Source organism: Amphiura filiformis, chromosome 1 (assembly GCF_039555335.1).
Source record: "Amphiura filiformis chromosome 1, Afil_fr2py, whole genome shotgun sequence".
Lineage (NCBI taxonomy): Eukaryota > Metazoa > Echinodermata > Ophiuroidea > Amphilepidida > Amphiuridae > Amphiura > Amphiura filiformis.
The window spans coordinates 41304152-41320268 of NC_092628.1; the positions used below are offsets into that span (position 1 = coordinate 41304152).

Below are 16117 nucleotides of genomic sequence, written 5' to 3' on the forward strand. Positions count from 1 at the left end.
GTATCCTCTGTCTGTGTCCTTCGCCTTTTAAACAATTTTGATTCTATAATAGGACATTACCCCAAATCACAGAACGTGTCATTACGTTTTTGGCATTCTTTACTTCCGTTAAGTACTTCATCATTTAGCCGTAACAAACGTTATCTCAAGGATGCAACTTACCTCAAATGTAATATGATCAATGTACGGATATATCCAATCATGTCGTTATGAATTCGGCAGACGGCCGAATCCGGATTCGGCTTTTGGTAAATTCATTTTACGCATGCATTACTTTTGAATTTGAGAACAAGGGATCAATGCTGTACATAATAGAGGGCAGTATATCAATTTTTTAACGGAGATCAGATGATAACAGCATAGTAGGTATTCAAAAGAGGGCGGCATACAGGTTTAGCTAACGGTGCATTGCCGTACGGTCAACGACGATAACCGTTAAAAAGTCGATATGCTGCCCTCTATTGATCCCTTGGTCTCAAATTCAAAAGTAATGCATGCGTAAAATGAATTTACCGAAAGCCGAATCCGGATTCGGCCATCTGCCGAATTCATAACGATATATACGATTAATCTAGCCGTCGCAGCCCATCCACTCTACTCCCTATTCCAGAAAAATCCCGGCCCCGTGCATCCGCGGGTATTCATGCTCGTCGAAAATTTCGCGAAATAAGGGGTGTTTTCAGATGAAGAAACCCGATTCGCGAAACACAAAAAGGGTGTTTTTAACCCACGTATTCGCGAAATTGAAAAAAAAAAGGGTATTTTCACCAAAATATCACTTCTCTTAATGCTTTTACCAGAGAAGCAATTCAATAGTGTTCAGTGGCGTAACTAGGGGGGGGGGGGGCAGGGGGGCAAAATGCCCCGGGCGCCACCCACCCAAATTGACCAATATTATTCAGCATCGATTTTGCGCCCTCCAAGCGATGAAAGTCAAAATGTGTGCGCGCTACGCTCGAATTTCAGTACAAATTCAATTGAAAGAACATTTTTAGACCAATATTCAACTTCTATTAACCAAAATTAATTAATGGTAGGCCTTATGTGTCCAAAATTTCGCGCGCTCCGCGCTCAATTGTTGCAAGAATGGGGGGGGGGCATTATGTAGATATTCTCGGATGGGAGGGGTAGGGGCGCCAATTTTGTTTCTTGCCCCGGGCGCTACCAACCCTAGTTACGCCACTGATAGTGTTACAGGTCCTCCTACTTCCCGGTCCTATTCAATTTTAACTTTAATATGATCCACTCTGCAGAATAAACATAAATGAGGCTATAAAACGCCTGCGCCAGTGCAATTCGTGAATTGTACGCAGCCTACGCGTTTCTGCCAGAAAAAGGTATACTAGAAATTTTCTAATTTGGACCTTCTAGAACATTTATATCCTGTTTTTATCCAGACAAGTGGATTTGTTTGGGAGGGGTGCGGTTGCGGGCTTGGGTTTGTCCAAACATTATTGATTCAGACAAGAAGAATGAAGATCAGAGAATTTTTACTCCAGGGAATATGTTAGAATAAAATGTCTAACGCCAGAATACACGCAAGAGTTCACGCAATCGCACGACATAAACAACAGAATGTATTATGATTTCAACACAATTATTTATTCGTACAGTTTGATTGGACAATGCTAAACACAATTTAAAATTAAAGGATTGTGAACTATTACAAGTACAGATTTGTTTCAAAGAGTACTTGCAGGTTGCTGATCTACTGTCTCTGCCCTTATAGAAAAAAAGTTTTTTTTTATCTCAGAGTCCATGGAAGTCCTTGCGGAAATGCGGGTAGACTCTAGTTGGTGTCAGTGGAAAACGCACTCATGATGGAAAAATCACGAGAAATATCCTCCACTTCTTGACAGTTTTTATATCGTCGAGTCCATTAATCAACTCCAATTAGCTTGCTGACAAAGATTTCCAATCCTGACGCAGTCTTTGCATTGCAGACTTCCCCAACCAGAGGATGTCACCGAAGCTTAATATCTCCCTAAATAATTGGTATTTATTCATGAGTCAGGTGCTTACTAATCTTTCCACAAATGCTGATTAGATCGGCTCTAAAACCTGTACTAATCATTAATTCACAATAATGCTGACCAGCTAATGTACTCTTGAAGAGCATCAAATAATATTCACCCATATTTCATAGATCTAAACATGAGGTTATTACTATTTTTGTAACTTTGTATCATGTCGAGAACAACTAATATTCATATTGCATCTTTCATTCTTCCATTTATACTCATTTGCCCAAACTCTTTAGATATACATTATATACATTATTATGATGTGCTATGCTAAATTTACATTTTGGAGGGGCGCTGATTGAATGTTATACATAAATTGGTCGATACGACATCCTCTCTAACATGGCTTCCGGGATATGTGCCCTCCTTGCATCTGTTAATGTAATAAGCGTTTAGGCTCTAACCTTTAAAACAATACCTTTTAAGTCTTAAGATTACAGAATGTACTGTTTACTTTAGTAAGAGTAAAATTATTGCCAGTACTTGTTCTTAAACATAATCTTTGGTCGGCTGGCTTCATAATCAAGATCAAGGTTAAGTCCAATTAACGCTGCCAGCATTCAAACCAGCCAAGTTGTAGCTTTATCGTGTTTATTGTGCTGATACCTTTCCTGCTAGGCCATCGTGTCCAACAAGACGATTTACTTCAGACTAATCATGGCAGGTGAGAAGTTGGAACACATGGATGGGTTCTCCACTACTTCTATTGAATATATAGGTGTATCCAGACAGAAAGCCACGTAAAGCTTTCCTGTATTACCAGCATCAGTGCGAGGATCCAGGCTGTGGGGATGGGGAGCTGGTCTTGGGTATTGTATAGCTGGATTGCTTATTGTGTAAACACCTAACAGCTCAGATTGGGCACTTACAGAAGATGGACTGGTAGTGCAAGACCTTACACCCATACTTGAACCAAAGGAACTTGAAGAACCAACGACATGATACATGCCCTTGTTGACAGTGACAGGAGTAGGCTTGGTAGGAGTGGGAGAATTTCTTGTGACGTTGGACGCGGGAATTTGTTTCAAAATGGATATCTCTCCAGGCCCACATTTGTCGTCTAATCTTATGAGGCACCTATATGTAGGATTGGTGGAGTCCAGAGGCGCTTGCTGCATTCCAGGATGACTGACTTGATTGACTTGTATTTGAATTAGTTGCCATAAGTATTCATTCTTGTTGATATCTGATTGAAGAGATAGATCTTCCGGAGGGCAGCAGATTCCGACGGCAACAGGGTTCCTTCCTCTTACGCCGCGGTTTTGTGGGACATTGGCGATAATGTGAAATTCCACGTAGTTGTATCCTTCGACCAATTCAGCTTTCAACAGAGCTACACATGGGTACGGTTCGGGTGGACGTGCGTTCTTCAGCATTTGGTGCTGTGGCAACACCTGTAGCTGCTGCGACCTCGCCCGCTGAGCTAATGAAAAGCCCCCTGGCTGCCACTGTGTGTGGGTCTGCTGGGGAGGACCTGCGATAGAGGAGATAACAGGGGAAGTGTTCCGTAATATTTGCAATACTTGGGTGGATGAAGGAATAATAATTAGATTACAATCTAGAAATATTACATCTGTGGCAAAGTTACACTGTTTATACTTTTGGTTTCCCTTTTTAGACGCTTTTTTATGATCTATTCAATATGATAATCAAATAACAACTGAATTGGATTCATATATCCGTTGACCCACATAACATTTATCAGTAGTTTTATGATATTATTTTATGTCCAGTTTTTCTGCCTCCGAAGAGGCAGTATGTTTTAAAATTGACACCTAGAAAGACGCACTATTGCGCGGCATGTAGGCCGATTGTCCTATATGCGTGACACATTTATATTCTGACAAGTACCCTAATTTCCGCCCAATATTGAGAACCTGCAGGTTTGGGTGCGTTTGGGCTACGTTTCACTCGTTGCCAATTATTGCGGTAGAAAGTACCCACTCTTCCCTACGCCATACATAAATTCGCCTAGCCCCATTTCCCTAAAATGAAATTTCCAAAAGGTAACCAGGCTTCCTTAGCATGTGCAATAAACTAGCATTAAAATCAATCTTATTCTATAGGGATTCTAGAAACACTTGGCAAGTGGCACCACTGGTGTGGAAATAACCTGGTCTTAGTTCATGAATTATGCATTAGAATATTCTCCCGGGCCAAAATCGAACAAAGCCGGTAGCTTTTGTGCGATTTTGGTTCGTAAATATGCCCGGGAGAATATGTCAGTGCTGTGTTTACAGACATGCAGATGTCAATCAAACCAATACATTCATTCATGATTTTATCAATCGCCGTGCATGGGCAAGTCAAACCAGGGAACTTTGATTATTATCGGGAATTGCCTATCACACATGATCGCACACAAGGTCGTAGGCAAATGGTCGGACCTCATCTGCCCAGAACATATTGACCCAGGTCAGCATACCGCCATATCCTTCCCGACATGCTTAGTAGCCAAGTCCGTAGAAGAGTGGATCCACACACTAGGCAGGCACACATATATACATTTGGCTATATTTTATTATACGATCAATACAGAGCACTGGTCTTTTTCAATACTCTTCAGTTACTCTTATCATGTCCTTGTATACATCCGTTGGCTCAACTTTTGAACCGGTTTCTTCGCAAATTTCAATTTTTGATTTGAGAAAGAGGAACGGAGAGCATCTTATAGACTCAATCAATGTCAAGGAACATCAGACAGGCGATTCAAATTCTCAAACGATGAGCTTTCAACAGCGACATTGCAACATTATCTCTTGACGGTGTGTGTATGATCCACTGCTCAAAATTGAGTAGGCGAGACAATATTTAGTAGCCCCCTCCCTGCGTACGGGCCTGGGCCCATATGCAACGAAGCCTACTAGACCAACTCCAACTTTATAAATTACTGCTACTTCCAAACATATGTGCCCTGCCGAAGTGTATTCTGTAAAACGTCTCATACATTGCATATCTACAAGACAGAAACAGTTTTTGAAAACGATTACTACAAGTTCATGCCTACCTGCTTGCATTTCATATCGTAACACGTTCCTGTCAATAACCGCTTCAGTAGTCTTACGGGAGGCTTGGAATTGGGCCTGGAGAACTATTTAACAAAAACATAAAATAAGTGAGGTGAACATACTATTATTAAGACCAAGAAATAATTGATAATCCTGTCAAAAAAAGCAAAAAAAAAAAAAAAAAGAAACAAAGAAAAGAAACAAAACTCGCAGTGATCTATAGTGCGCTACGCACAGGCACAACACCTAAACGTCGATCTGCAAGCCTCGGCACTCTTTACAGGTTGTCGCCGACCACTACGGCTCCACATCATTCCATAAACCATTTAATAACAACCAGGATCATCTCCCCGAGTTCGTACGGGGTACAACGAGACAATTAGCAGTAAGCTCCTTGTCCAGGGGAATTTCAAGCTAACTTAATTTTTCCACGAGAGCGTACTAGGCACCACCAGGGTTCGAACCCGCAACATCTCGCACCATAGTCGAACGCCTTATCGATTGAGCTAAGTTGACTGTCAACTATGTGTCCTTTATTGAATCCGTATAAGAGCCTATAAGATACAGGGTAAATGAAATACAATCTGATATTTTCTCTCTACTTCAGCGGGTTTTTACAGATTGTTAACAATTGTAGTAACACAATAGACATGATATACGCTTTTAAAATTGAACCATTAAAACTTTTCGGTGTGCGTCGCCTTCATCTTGATCTTGATGTAGATACTGCCCAACACTCCTTGCGGAGTCACTCGGATAGGTTGATATGCGCATGCATGCGGTTCATGTAATTTAGTCTCTATTTGCTTTCTTGATTTCTTCTAGGTGTTTGGTTACGTTGGTTTTAAATTGAGTGGGACCTAGAATGTCAACCAAATGATTTGGTAGATCGTTCCACTCTCTAACAGTTCTGGGTAGGAAGGCGTATTTGTAAACGTCTTTGTTGGCGTGTAGTTGTTGATAAGCAGAATGGTTGTGGAGCCGTGATTGACGCAGAGGAGGCTGAAGCAGATTTCCGACGGGTAGTGATAGGTGACCGGAAGCAGCTTTATGGAGAACTGTGAGACGATGACTGGTTCTTCTGGTTTCAAGTGAAGTGAAATCAAGGTCATCTGTCATTTTTGTGACACATCCCTTAGAGCGTGAGTGATAATCACTCTGAATGAACATCACTGCTCTCTTTTGAATCATTTCAATTTGATTTTTGGCTTTCTTAGTGTGTGGATCCCAACATGATGGAGCATATTCTACCAGTGGTCTGACAATGGTCTTATTATGCCAGCTCTTTGGTGTTTTTAGGACTTTAGAGTGTAAGTTGCTTTTGATGAAACCAAGTGACCTGTTTGCTGATGCTGTGATGTTGTTTATATGCTTGGACCATGTTAGGTTGTTGGTAAATTCCACACCCAAGTATGAATGGCTAGTTGTTTCCTTTAGCACTGATTCACCTAGCTTGTATATAAATTCTTTGGGTGAACGTGCGTGTGTGAGTCTCATAAGGAAACATTTGCTTGGGTTAAAATGCATCTGCCATTTTGATTCCCAGTTCATGAGTGTGTTTAAATAATTTTGGAGTTCTGATGTATCGAAGTCATTTTTGACTTCTCTATATAAAACGCAATCGTCTGCGAATAAACGAACTGTGGATGATATGTTATTAGAGAGGTCATTAATGTAAGCAAGGAATAATAGCGGCCCAAGTACCGTGCCCTGGGGCACACCAGAGATAACTTTACTCCAGCTTGAGTGCTCACCATTAACCACTACCCGCTGATCACGGCATTTGAGAAAGCTAGAAATCCAAGCATGAGTTTTGTTTTTGATACCATAGTTGTCAAGTTTAAGTAATAATCTGTTATGTGGGACAGTGTTAAATGCCTTGCTAAAATCCATGATAGATAGATAGATAGATAGATGATAGATAAATGGTTTATTAATATGCACTCGCAGTAAAAACTGAATTGCCACATATTTACAAAATATAATAAACATATTTTACACATTATTCATTAAAATTGACATAAAAGATAGCATTTTATCAACACTCATGTACTCACGCTTCGAATAGTAAACTCACCACACTACTACGACTCAGACTCCTAACACATTCACAGCGCCCGTCTTCACACACACCCAACACACCCCTTTACAAACACTCACACACCCACACACCATCACCAACACCCCGATCAACACCCGCAACACTAAACGCACAACCACCAAACTCACCCAATCACACACCCACCCCCACCCCCACACTTAAACCATTTACTCCATAAATTCAAGGTGAAAAACATCAAAATACATATTTCAAACGAGTACCACAAATTGATGAGAACACATTTGCATCAAAATTTTTCATAATATTGCACATGATAATAATGATAAAAGATCACATTAGCTGGTCATTGTACAGTTTAGTGAGATAGGGTATTGGGCTTTCTTGGTAGCGTTTAGTTCTGCAACGGACAGTGGTCAGATGATCTGAATTACGAAGTAGCCGACTTGTGCTGCTGCCGCGCAGGGGAGGTAGCCATTCGCGGAATTGATGAGAACTCATCATTGCATTAACGAATGTTACACAGATATGTTTCCTTCTCTCCGTCAACACAGTAAGGTTGCATGTGGTCAAAGCTTCATCATAGGTGGAGTATTTGTTGCCCAGGATGATCTTGCAAGCCCGCTTTTGCACACGTTCAATGGCGGATTGTTGTTTGGCGGTGATGCTTGAATGCCAAACCGGAGCAACGTATTCTGTAAGTGGTCTGACGTAGCCAACATATATTGTCACAAGATCTTCAATCGGCAAGTCAAACCTTTTCAGCAGCTTAAGCATATGAAGCCTACCGTTGGCTTTCTTCAGCATTTGATCAATGTGAGTTGACCATGTCAAGTCAGCTGAGATTTGGACGCCAAGGATTTTGGTGACATCCACCTGATTAAGATCAGTGTTACAGAGTTTCAGCACGTGATTTAGCGGTCGCTTTAAGAACGAGATTGACATATATGCGCACTTCTCAGGATTGAGCTTCATGTTGTTCTCATTTGACCAGTCTGCGAAAGTGTTCAACTGATCTTGCATGGTGGTAGGCTGCGTTGCTTTGGCTGATTCTATGATGGTCATGTCGTCAACATATTTGAGAACACAGATAGGCGATGGTGTGTCAACAAGTGCAGAATTAATCATGACAAGAAATCCATTGGGACCGAATAAGGTGCCTTGGGGTAAGCTTCCCTTCAGCGTTATCCACGATGAAATGGCGCCTTTGTACCGAACACATTGTTCTCTTTGCGTAAGGAAGCTGCAAAGCCACGCAACCACAGGGGGGCGGACTCCAAGATTGATTAATTTGCGAATGAGTACATTGTGGTTTATGCGGTCAAACGCTTTGCTGAAGTCAGTGACCACCAGCGTACTGTGGCTTCCTGGTTTGTCAGCATTTTTGTGTAGCGTATGCAACAGTTTGACAAGGTAGTGCGTAGTCGCCACTCCTTTCCGGTTTCCAAACTGGTTGGGATCAATATGTTCTTGAATATCGTCCATGAGCCACTGATTCATGAATGATTCGGCTACCTTAGCAAAATGGTCCGTTAAAGATATCGGGCGGAGACTGTTATATGTTGCAGGCTTACTCTTGGGTATAGGGACCACCGTGGCCTTTCTCCACTGGGGTGGCACAACACCCTCTGCGTAAGATCTGTTAAGGATGTTGGAGAGTGGTAAGCTCAGTTCATACGAGAATTCGCGGATAATCCTACTTGGTATTCCATCAGGACCTCCAGCTTTACCGCTCTTTATTTTATTCAGTTTTCTGTACACCTCATGCTGCTGCACCACAAATGCTGAATTGTCAGACGATTCAAAAGATGGAAGATCATCCACATTAAGAGGTGGCTGGTCATTAGCAACTGATGCGAAATGTTCATTGATACTATTTGCCACAGCAACAAAGTCACTTGGGTGACCCCTTGGGTGGAGCAATGTTTGATTCAGTTTTTGTCATATTAGCCATAACACGAATCTGCTGATACCACTTTGCCGGATTCGCTGATTTTAGTCGCTGTACCCGGTCACGGTAGAAGTCACGTTTTGCTTTGGATATTTTGCGCTGGACTTTGTTGCGCATGATGCTCCAATTGTGAGTGTTACCTTCATGGAAGGATTTCTGTCTCTTACAAATAAGCGATTTAATAGCTGGAGTGATCCAAGGTTTGTCATGTACATGAAGTTTCACTTTGCGACAAGGGAAGTGAAGTTGTATTGCCGAGTTCAGAGTTTTGTAGAAGGCACTGGTCTTATCACCTGTATTTGCCGCTTCAGTGACCTCAGTCCATGTATGACTAGTAATCCATCTGCCAAACTCGCGAAGATTAGAGTCTTTCAGGGGTCGTACTTTGCGGGTGTGAACGCTGTTGGATCTGATTTCATGATCCTTAGGAGTCCATAATACAGTACGATGATCACTAGTCCCGATTGGGGCGCTGACAATTGGTGTATTGTAAAACGTGGATAAGTTGGTCACTATCTTATCCAAAATGCTGTCACCTCTAGTTGGCTTGTCCACCACTTGGGCAAACTTGTGACTAGCAGCAAGGATCTGGGTGATATCAAGTTGGTTAACGTCACCTATCAGGGAAATACCAGCATCTGGGTGTTTGGTGCTAATTTTGTCAATACCATCAAGCAAATGTTCAATGAGCTCTTGTTCGTGGGGATCGCCCCGGGGTATGTATATTACAGCATAGTACAGTACAGAGATGGCCCGAGGAAGGCGTTGGGGGCGTGCTTTGAACCACAGTACCTCTAGATTGTCTGGGACTGTGATGTCAGTATTTTGTGGATTCAATTCATTGCGGACGTAGCAGGCTACTCCTCCCCCTGCGCGGGTAGACCTTGATTTTGTGAGCAATTCATACCCTTCAAGTTGATAATGTTCAATTGGTTTGTTAGAAGTAAACCAAGATTCAGAAATGGCACAGACATCAGCCTGATTCCCAATAACCGTCGATCTGAACTCATCAAATTTTTTATTCAAAGATCTTGGATTGCACATGAAAATAGAGAATGATGCTTCATAAAGCAAACAAAATGAAACAATTGCATACGAGATGAACGATATAACACCCTTATTGATGCCGTTCATTGACTAAGAATAGTTTCACAAACTTACCTTTGACTCCATGGTACTTCAGTGAGTGAATCGATTCCAGACATTCATCATAGTTCCGAAGAAGAGAAAAGTCGCAATCTGTAGCTGGAGTGAAATCAATTTGATTCTCTTCAGTTTCCTTCAAACTAAATTAAAACATGGAATTAAACACAATAATAGTACATAATAATGATAGAAGGGTCACCGATAGAATACCCATAGCCCGCGAATAAGTGATCAATGATCATCCAAACAGGGCCAGTTATCTTTTTATATTATCTAGTAGCCTGCTGTTTATAACAAATGTCAATTTGCATTAAAAACGTTATCCCAGTTAGCATGGTTATGGTATCTTCGCGCTTATTACGAGATCGCTGCCCTTCCAACTTTTGCGTTTGAAGAAAAATTACCATGAGTGTTTCAGTTCAGATCAGTTCAGTTCATTTGAGTGTTTCAAATTTCATGAGATTCAAAACGTATAATGCAAATGCTAAGTTGTTCACATCTTATTTTATTGTAATGTCTTGTCTTTTCCTGTTTATATTTGTATTTTCGTTTTGTACTGTTTGCCGGCAACCCGCACCCATGAGCTTGCTCCCCGCGTGTTACCCACAACTTTTTTCAGGTTTTTCAATGACGCCCCTCTTAATCTAGACCCACCTTTGTCCTGTCTCTTGCCTTGGTTGTTTGTTTTAACGTGATCGCGTTTGATTGTCATCAGTGGGCTTGTGATCGGATGCACTACTTTGTTTTGTATGTGATTGGTTTGCAAATTATGTCATTTGTCATTATATCATGTATTTTTGAAGTTGTGAAATAAATGTTTCTTGAATTGAATTGAATTGAATTGCAATCCCACCATAGTAATTGAAGACTACACGACAATAGTGGAATAAGTGTCCATTTGAAAATTGTTTGCACTTTGGAAGCTCGCAGCCTCTCATAATTATGCAATATCCCTATTAGAACTTGTCTTTAATTTTAATATTAGCAAGTAAAGAGAGTGAATTGACCACACAAAATGCATACTAAATAAAGCATCAATAATTATTTATAATTAATATACTATTTTTTAAAGTTCTTGAAATATTTAGCACTCTTATAACTGAAGGTACAATACAATAAATATTTTATGAATATGTCAGATCAACAACAATAACAACAACAACAGAAATCCACCACTTGTAATACCTTTTCTCTAGAAGCGAAGCGTACTGTATATATTTCAAGAGTACAACCAGTGAATATTAACAAGCATCGATGCATCGATATGGAAGAGAATACAAAGAAATAATTAAATAATGTAAATAAATTCAATGTAACTTTGACAACATTACATTATTTACATATACATTTTAAGCTTTATTTTATGAGCCACGCTATGATGGCAAGGGCGTAGCCAGCTTTCTTGATGGGGGGGGGGGGGAATAAAAAGTTCTTGGTCACATAAAACTGCGTGAATAATAAACGGGTCAACCTACTTTTGACACATTTCGGTTTACAGAAACCTATCCTACAATAAAACATCATTGATCATGCAGCCCTACCATCTCACAAGGTTAATGACAGGGGCGTAGCGACGACGGGGACGGGGTGGGGGCAGAGGTGGGCACTTGCCCTGGGCGCCACTCTTAGGGGGCGCTGAATTGACCAATTCAACATAACCCGACTACTTTGTAATTGACCAAATTTGAGAGTTTCATAAAATTATTAGGCATATATCTTACTGACGATCTATGTATGACGAATAGCAGAGAACAAAGGTCTTCTTAATTATACAGACTGTAGCAAAAATTATACAATAGCAATTTCGCTTCTCAGAAAAAAATAGTTCATCATATAATATCCTGGCTAACAGAAAAACTTTACTTGGTTTCTTTTCTTCTCAAATAAATGTCGCTTTTGCGATTTTATTGAGTATTTGTTTAGATTTAGATTTAGATTGACCAATTCGGGCTCAAACCAGTTCGAAATTAACCAGAAGACAAGTTGGGCCACTTTTGACATTTTCGCGCATATCAAGATTGCATTGCGTAAATCGACTTTCATTATTAGCTATTACATTTTTGCTTTTCAGAAAAAAATAAAGGGGTCATCCCGTAAATGTGACAAGCAGTAGAATATAACAAGCAGTAGACTTCTTCACACAATTGAACATATCTTCGCTTGTCGATCTCCGATCTTATTAAAACAAAGTTAATGTAGTAGTTTAAGATACAACCTTGACGACTAAGTAATACTCAATACAATACATAAGTAACATCTTTGCTTATACTATATTCTAATTCATATACATTTTTTGTTACAACCTCTATTGTTAATGGATTGCTCATACTGAAAACTGGATTATGCAAATACCAACCCAGTGGGCACATGTTAGGATTTCGACGTTGAATCAACGTTGATACAACGTCGAAATTTCAACCTAACCTGATTTCAACCTAGCGGTTAGTTGAAATCAGGTTGAAATTTCAAAGTTGATACAACGTTGAAATTTCAACCTGCTTTCACGTTGAAGTCCATCATGTTGAAGTCCATTTGCAAATACAACGTGACTTCAACCTGATTTCGACGTCGAAATTGATTTCGATGTCAAAATTTCAAGGGGATTTCAACGTCAGATGTGCCCACTGGGAAGCTACCAAATTAAAGCTGCAATCATGCTGCTATCAATGTTTTAATTTTAAAACAATTAACGAAAAGTGCGGGTAAAAAGTCTATGGAAACGTAAATTGACCAAGCAAACCCACTATGTATTCACCTTTTTCATTTGAGTTGATAGTACTAACAAAGCGTTATTTAAAGCCTGTATTCCGGACCTGTATCAAGACGCAATACACAACAAAAATTACAATTGGCCTTTTTAATTACAATTTACACCTAAAGACAAATATTGACCAAATTCAGTGAAACATCCTCATTCGATAATAATTAACCAGGGCTTACTGTTAATTGTACGAGTGAACTTACCAAAAGAAAGGCCACCTTGTCTTTCTCTTTGAGAATATCTTCAATCCTCTTGGTTGACTCAATTATTTTAGCTGACGCAGCAGTCGTTGCAGCAATCTGAGTGGACAGAGTCGTCATCTTACTTTCTTTTCTTTGCCGTAGGTATTCCTTGACACTGCTCTCAGAGGCCTTTAAAGTCGTGATCAGTTTGGCAAATTCTTTTGAAACCGCTTCCTCTGATTGTTGATGGTTTGTCTAAGTAGTTAATGAAAGGTGATGTTATGTCCTTATTAAGAAATCAGGTTTTTTTGAAAAAAAAAAGGAAATAAAGGCTCCTTCAAAACCACATTGTCTGCAATAAATCGGCAATAAATCATCCTCATCCTCATCATCATCATCATCATCTTCATCATTCCTGGGCGTCACGTCAGATACTTATTAGGTGTTCACATTAAAGAGAAGTTACGCACCTTGCAAATTTGCTTGCCTTGTTGAAGTGTCCTAATAAACCTGTCATGTTGTTTTTTCGTTTTTTGAAGTGCTGTGGCACGATGCGTAATGTTAGCCTATAAGAAAAATATAAGGGAAAATATGCAGGTTACACAAATCGGCCTCAGATGTTACCAGTATCGTACACAGCTAACTTCTATCAGTACTGGGCTAGTAATAATAGGGGCAACATTTCTAATGAGGTTAAAATTGCAAAATTATCCAGTTGCAACACTCACATCATTAGAGAATGAATTTGGAGAAAACCTTCTGATAATTACAAACACTCGCTGAGCAGCAAGACCTTCCCTCTAAGCTTTTAATCCGATAAGCTGATTATCTATTTGTTTTCATGAATTGGAAGACATTCTTTGATGTATTACTGAGCTCAATCATCTGAAATTACTGGAGCGTGAGCCACCCAGGCTGGTGGCTCAGCATAGTATTTTATTAACAGAAGGTTTTCTCCAAATTCGTTTCCTAATGCGATTACTTGAACGCGAAAAGTTTAGGTACATTTTGGTAAAAACAGATCAAAAGGAGTAAATTTAATGCCATTTTCCAGCATGCCATAATTTAAAACTCCACAGTTAAAACATTGACCCAAGGGCTGAAGAGTAAAATCGCCTTGTTGGCGCAATTCAAAAGGAGTAAGTTTGGACAACTCAAAAATAGTGTAAAAGTTGCCAAAACAAAATTCATTTTAGTTATCCGAACTTAAAAAATGCTGAAAAAGCTCAACTATAAATCAACTTTGTTGGTATTACTTAAAAAGTTGATGTAAGTCGTTGCGTTAAGTAATGCCAACTTCTTAATTCAAGTTCAGGGAACTTAGAAAAATAAACAAGGTTCAAAGAACCAATTAGTTGAGTTATTGTAACTCAACATGTCAGTTGATGTAACTCGTTCATATTAAGTTACTGGTACTTATTGTTTTGAGTTACCCCAATTTGGTACTTTGTTACTTAATTCGCGTAATTTGATCATTTTCTGCACAATTAGCAGTATTCAAATAAATATTTTTGTAATCAGTGCAAAATTTTGCACACTATAGCACACCCCTAGAAAATTATGTTAACCTAGTTTCATTTTCTGAGTTGTAACAACTCAATAAAGTAAGTGCAAATGAGTGCGACCAACATAATGATATCGAGTCAGCGTTACTCAAAATTGTACGCATTGGCATTACTCGGAAAGTTGACGCAACGACTTACATCAACTTACTGAGTAATGCCAACGAACAATTTCTATGAGTGTGGTAGTGACCTTCTTTGCTTCTCTCTATTTATTGCTAATTTCCTGCCTTTTGACGTTCTTTATATCATTACATATTTATTCGTTTGAAGTGTAAGGACCAGCATAATTAATTTACTTTTCTGTTTTTACCTTTCGTTGTGCAAATGCCTGTTGTATATCACACACTTTGTGCTCATGATGGCCACCAGTCCGATCACACAAGTAGCAGATTGGTCGTTCACACGGTTCACAATACATATCCAGCTCTTTCCCCTCGTGATCAGGACATGTAATAACTTCTTGGCGGGAACTCTTTGCCACTTCTGGCGTTTGGATGATGTGTTTCGCAAATGGCCCTCTCATTGGGTGACAGATTTGGAAACAAGAATCGCAGTAAGACGCCTCACATCTCTTGCAATATTTTGTAGCCTTCCCTTTCGTATCACCCTCACACAGGTCACAAGGAGTCGACGTCTTATCTTCCTTCGTAGTCATACGGGTTTCTTGAAACTTATCCACGATACTTGACAGCATAAAATTGCGCGGGAAGTCGTCGATGCCAAATTTATCGATAACAAAATTTTGTCGGCAAGACGGACAGAGAACGGCTTCGGATGCATTTGGTGGTGCTTTCAGTACTTGGGTTAGACATGCGTGACAGAAACTGTGCTGGCAGGGAAGGGTGCGAGGATTTTTGTAGAAATCAAGACAAACAGCGCAGTGTAGCTCGGCTTCTAAACTAGAAGCCATTTTGTTTTGTTTGATTGCATGAGTTGTAGCAAGCCGTAGCAATCAACTACGGCAGCCTGTTTCAATGAGTCACGTATAACTCGATTTAGGTTCAATGGTCATTCGGGATATTTATATACCCGTTGCCTTCTACAAATAAAACGGTACCAATCCATAACAGTGTAAACGCAGCCCCAATACAGGCTGTATCAAAATGATTGATACCCATCAATTTCCAGGGACTATGGACAAGACTACCCCATTAAAATGCAACATAGGAGCTACCTCATTTATGAATATTCAGATTTTGCATACATTATAGAAGCGGACTTGTTGATAAACACCTAAAGCAGATGGAAACCAATCATATTGATACAGCCTGTACATTGTAATCGCTGGATTTTAATAATCTGACACACATCATAGGCTGAAGTTACGCAGGTCAGAGTTGATGTTATATACCGACATCGCCCGGTTAATAATTACATTATACAACCAGAGACACTGAAATGAATACACGGGATCGATACAC

General features: G+C 39.9%; 1 long non-coding RNA gene across 1 annotated transcript; it reads right to left on the reverse strand.

Moving 5' to 3' along the window:
- Positions 1 to 13213: 13213 nt before the first annotated feature.
- Positions 13214 to 15215, reverse strand: LOC140147156 (uncharacterized). The gene is made up of 3 exons (XR_011858349.1): positions 15007 to 15215; positions 13602 to 13697; positions 13214 to 13386 (listed from the first exon to the last, which is right to left on the reverse strand). It is a non-coding gene; the product is annotated as an uncharacterized lncRNA (long non-coding RNA).
- Between the last annotated feature and the right edge of the window lie 902 nt (positions 15216 to 16117).